This window comes from Schistosoma haematobium, chromosome 3 (genome assembly GCF_000699445.3).
Source record: "Schistosoma haematobium chromosome 3, whole genome shotgun sequence".
NCBI lineage: Eukaryota > Metazoa > Platyhelminthes > Trematoda > Strigeidida > Schistosomatidae > Schistosoma > Schistosoma haematobium.
The window spans coordinates 26635519-26641272 of NC_067198.1; positions in this window are offsets into that span (position 1 = coordinate 26635519).

The window sequence follows — 5754 nt, forward strand, 5'->3', positions numbered from 1 at the left end:
CATGCTGAGTAACATCATTGTCCTACTGACAGGTCTTCGAAACAAGCTGTCAGTTAACTTGGAATACGACAGTAAAAAAACCGATATACAAACAAGAGCGCGCAACGGACTCAAAAATAGGGATGTCGATAGGTATGTCATCGATGGAGCATCCATCAACACTAACGACGACGTGTCGAGGCTCAGTACCATCATTACGTCGACGGTACTAGACTCCCTAGGCAAACTCGGGTCTCCCAGCTCAGGGTCGCTGAACACAACAGTGGTTCCCAAAAACCCTGCAGGCGATTCGACCCGCGTTAAGAGAGCCCAAAAGAACCAGGCATCACCGCCTAAGCCGAGCAACCCAAGTGTTGCTGCACGGAAAATAACTGGTGATTTAGTCGCACAGTCTACCCCCAAGACTGTTCGTCCGGTCAATAAAGAGCCCAAGATTCATAAACGCACACTGACCTCCAAAAAACAAGTTATTAAACCTGAACCCATCGTGAAACCTGGTAAATTAACAACAGTTCGTGACGATTCTCTCATTATCATGAACCTCGTCGACAATCCTGACCTTCCTCTCAGTCTGCAGGATAAAAACGACAGGATGCTGTGGGGTGAATTGAACAAAAGCTCGAACTTCCTAGAATAGAGCCTTTGACGGTCACCCGGCTCACTCGAGGAAAGGATTCTAAGCATCTAAATCACCCGAGGCTTCTCCGAGTAACACTTAAGAATGCTACCGACGTAGAGGACGTCTTGCTAGCAAGTCACTTACTGAAATCAGATGGTAACGTAAGAATATTGCCCGACATACCGTACTCTGAGCGCAATATCATACGAAACGTCCCTAAAGAATCTCGCGAGAAGTTCTTCCGCGGAAGAAACATAGTTGTCCAAGGTATACCGGAAAATGCAGACCCTACTCAATCAAATTCTGACATCAGGGAATGGAAATTCATCAAACAGTCCTTGAGGCTCAATCACATACTGACTCAGCATGTGACGAGACTAGCCAAGAAGGACGGTGATCCTAGACCTCGTCTGATGAAGATAACCTTCCCATCTTCTCACATGGCGGCTGCAGTTCTGGAAGCATTTCGTGCCAACAGACGTCGATTGCCACCTGGAATCCACATGCACCCGGATAGGCCATACGAAGTCAGGACCAAGAACAAAGGCAAGCTGGAGCTGACCATTCCACTTGTGGACTGTCTAAACGATAAAAAAAACGTGTAAAGGACAGGGCCTACCACCTCGGCAAACCTCATATAGGTGGGCTACCTGTCCATTCACATAAGGTTCATACAGAAAAACAGGACGAAGCTCATGCGTTCCAAATTGAAAGCATAAACTGCTTATATACGAACGCCGCGAGTTTACCAAACAAACTGGATGAACTACGTGAACTTAGCGACGCTAACAAGGCCCATCTGATAGGAATATCTGAAACCTGGACATCTTCTCAGTTCTCGGATCAAGAGTTAGCATTGCCTGGGGGGGTCCCCCAGGGCTCAGTACTAGGGCCTCTTCTCTTCTTGATTTACATAAATGATCTTCCTCAACAGGTAACGTCAGACTTATTACTTTTTGCCGACGACGTGAAACTTTGGAGAGAGATACGCAACCAAGACGATATACAGGCTCTTCAAGAGGATCTGACTCGACTTCATAGTTGGGCAGACGATAACGGACTTACCTTTAACACTTCTAAGTGTAAAGTAGTCCATCTGCGACATGTCGCAAACTACAGTTACAACTTAGGAAACTCCTCTCTAGTAGTATCCCAAGTCGAAAAAGATTTAGGAGTCCTGGTGCCCCATGACTTAAAGTCTTACGCTAACTGTGACAAAAATGCCTTCCGAGCAAACCTTGCACTGGTAACGTTGAGGCGCATTTTTGGTCAGTTTGACGGAAGAACTTTCCACACAATCTTCAATAGTTTCATCCGTCCCCATTTAGAGTACGGAAACATAGTACTCCCCCTCACTCCAAAAGGATAAGGTCACTTTGGAGCGTATCCAACGGCGAGCCACGAAATCAGTTCGAGGACTCAAATCTAAGCCTTACGAAGAACGCCTCCGTTCACTAGACCTTTACCCACTAGAATATAGGCGTCTTAGAGGTGATTTATTAATGGCTTATAGTATTCTTAACACTTCTGGACATCCTCTTAAACACCTACTTAAGCTTAGTTCGAACAATAACCTAAGGGGTAACACCCAGAAACTGGAAACACAACATAGCAAGACGGAATGTAGACACAACTTCTACTCCTTAAGAGTTGTCAAAAGCTGGAATTCGCTGCCGGCCGAGCTAGTCCAAGCGACTTCTCAGGAGTCCTTCAAGAGGCAACTTGACCTATTCTTAAGGACCAAGGACAGCATCGCACTATGATTTACCAATTTCTTTTCCTCTTTTATTGTTAACATACCTAGGTTCCTGCCTGGAGGATTTGGTGATCCCCTGCTACTAGACACGGAAGCCTGTTAAGCGAAAGCTTCTTCTATTCCGTCCACAACCATTTGAACCATTTGAATGATCGAAACACGACAACCCAGTGTTGCGACGTACAAAGACGTATGTACTATATGGTATGGCAGTTTTAACGAAAACACCAGTTGGTCGTGGTTGAGTGAAAACAGGTTTAACTGAACACGTTAGATTTGTAGGACTGCTCGTGTAAGAGTTTAGATCCTTATTCATTGGTGCTAGTGAAGGATCCACGAACTCTCCTGGAAGTTGGAGTGTCGTCCCACAAACTACTTGAGCTGCAGTGTATCAAATATCAGCTTTTGTTGCAATGCGAATACCAAATAAGATTGATGATGTCACAGGTATTCAGTGTTTGACAACGCTTCTATCAGTAACACCTTCTAATATATTTCGTTCCCACCAGAGAAATCAAAAGACAGAGTCGAGGAGACCGGAAGAGTATATTTGGCGATGACCAATATACCGGAATTCTCTGATCTAATCTAGCTAGCGATTGCGGTTGATGTTGAGCACGGCGTTACCACACGTGATCTGGTGCGGATGCATGACCGAGCGCCTTCAGCTAGATGAGTCCACTAAAATATATGGTCAGCATCCAATGTCGAAAACTTACAGGGCTATTTATTTTGGGGATTTATTTACCGCTACAGATCACTCCTCCCCTAGTGGGGCAGTGCCGACCCTAAGACGTGGCCAGCCAGAAGTTTAGACCCAACGAGTTTGTCGTTGGTAAACACTCTTCTGATAGCTTACTAAATTTAGCAGCGTCTGGTCGTCTTTCCTTACTATATGGGACCGAGGTACAACATAGTTACAACGAAAATTTCGACTCCTCGTAAACTGCATCGTCCTTTTCCAGCCGTCCTGGAAAAGTAAAAAGAAAGTGTAAGTGCATGTTTTTTTAATTAAAAAATATAAATATATAAGCATATTAAAATTGCTTTTTTTTTAAAATAATATATTTCTTAAAAAGAAAGATCGAGATAATATAAAATGTCGAGTAGTGCCTTACGTGCAATAGTCGTTTAAATGTTCTGGAAATCTCACTCTTCTTCCAGAACGCGTCGTTTTAGGTATATTTTCAGATACATTCGGAGTATCATCGCTAGTGTTGGTTGTCGGTTGAGGAATTATGAGTGTAGGAGTCGTGTTGTGCGATTGTACCGAAGGAAAGTCGTCGTGAATAGGATTTTCTTCTAAATACGCTGCTTTTAAGCGATCGATGCTGATGCTATCGTTGGTTCCGTTCTTATCGACTATATAGTACTTAGATTCACATTAAAGAACTTTGAAAGGTCCTTCGTATGCTGATTCAAATGGTCGTCGATGTGAGTCTCGACGAACGAAAACGTGTGTACTATATCGTAAGTCAGGTTGAACGAAAACATCGGTGGATTGTGATCGAGTGGAAGCAGGTTTAACTGAACGCATTGCGTTTGTAAGCCTGTTCGTGTAGGAGGTAAGATCCATGTTCATTGAAGAAGATTAAGGATCCACGAATTCTCCTGGAAGTCGAAGTGTCGTTCCTTGAACGAGTTGAGCCGCAGTGTATCCAATGTCAGCTTTCACTGCATTGCGAATACCTAGTGAGACGAGTGGAAGAGCGTCGGTCCACTGTGAAACGTTTGCAACTGATAGTGAAGCTTTTAATTTTCGGTGAAAACGTTCTACCAACCCGTTTGCTTGTGGGTGGTAGGCGGTCGTCCAGAAGCGAGTGATTCCTAAAAGTGTGGTCAGACGACGGAAAAGATCGGATTCAAACTGACGTCCGCGATCTGTAACGATGGTTGAAGGGTAGCCGAAGTTTGCTACCCACCGTTCGACGAAGGTGGGGGCCACTGTTTCGGCAGTAATGTCCTTGATAGGTACTGCTTCTGGCCATCGAGTGAAACGGTCTACGCATGTTAAGAGATAAGAGTATCCATTTGAATCTGGTAAAGGTCCTACCAAATCCAGATGGACATGGTCGAAACGAGCATCGGGAGTTTTAAATGAGCCTAAGGGACATTTATTGTGTCTGATAACCTTAGATTTTTGGCAGCTTACACAGGAGCGTGCCCACTCCCTCACGTCTTTATTCATGCCAGGCCAGCAAAATCTTTCTGCTATAAGCTTGATGGTTGCACGAACACTTGGATGAGATAGTTTGTGCAATGTATTGAAGACATTGCGTCGATAATGTTTCGGAAAGATTGGGCGATCCCTACCTGTAGATGTGTCACAAAGTAAGGTTCCTTACCTGTTCCCATCTGTTTGATGCGTAGTTTAAGTGTTGTGGACGATAACTCGTGCTGAAGATCACTGTCTTCTTTTTGAAGCTCGGCGAGTTTAAGAAGGTCGATTCCTTGGAAACTGTTCAAGGAAGTTATGCGAGATAAGGCGTCTGCAACTACATTGTTTGCTCCAGAGATGTGTTGAATGTCTGAAGTAAACTGAGAAATGTAGTCCAGTTGTCAAGACTCACGGGGAGAGTACTTGTCTGAAGTAGAGCTTAGAGAGAAGGTGAGTGGTTTATGGTCAGTGAAAAGAGTGAATTCACGGTCTTTGATGTAGTGTTGAAAATGCCATGCAGCACAATACATAGCTAGGAGTTCCCTACTGAATGTGCTGTACCTCGATTCAGTGTCTAGCAGTCTTCGAGAGAAAATGTCAAAAGTTGCCAGGAGTTGTCAACCCATTGTTGTAAGACTCCTCCGATTGCTGAGTCGGATGCGTCTACTGCGATGCTAATGGGTGCTTGAGTGTCCTGATGTGCAAGCATTGTTGCTTTAGCAGTAAGTTCCTTAATTGTGGAGAATGCTTTTCGTGCGGTATCGTCCAAATTAATGGATTTCGCGTTTCCACGAAGTGGGTCGGTCAGAGGTTTCATATGTAATTCGCATTTCGGTATGAAACGTCTATAGAAACTTACAAGGCCGTTGAACGTGCGTAATTGCTTGACGGTGGTCGGTTCTGGGTAATCCAGAATGGCCGCCACTTTGGTTCTAAGAGGTCGGATACCTTGAGCATCGATAGTGTGTCCCAGAAAGTCTAATGAGTCGGTCCCGATTTGGCATTTCTGAACGTTTACAGTGTTGCCATGTTTTTGTAATCGTTCGAAAACAAGATCCAGATGCTTGAGATGTGTTTCTCTGTCCGGACTTGCGATTAGACCGTCATCAACATACGCATGTACGAAGTTGAGACCTCGAAAAGCGTCGTCTATGAATTTTTGGAATGTTTGAGCAGCGTTCCTTAGACCGAAAGGCATTCGCAAAAATTCATAGAGTCCGA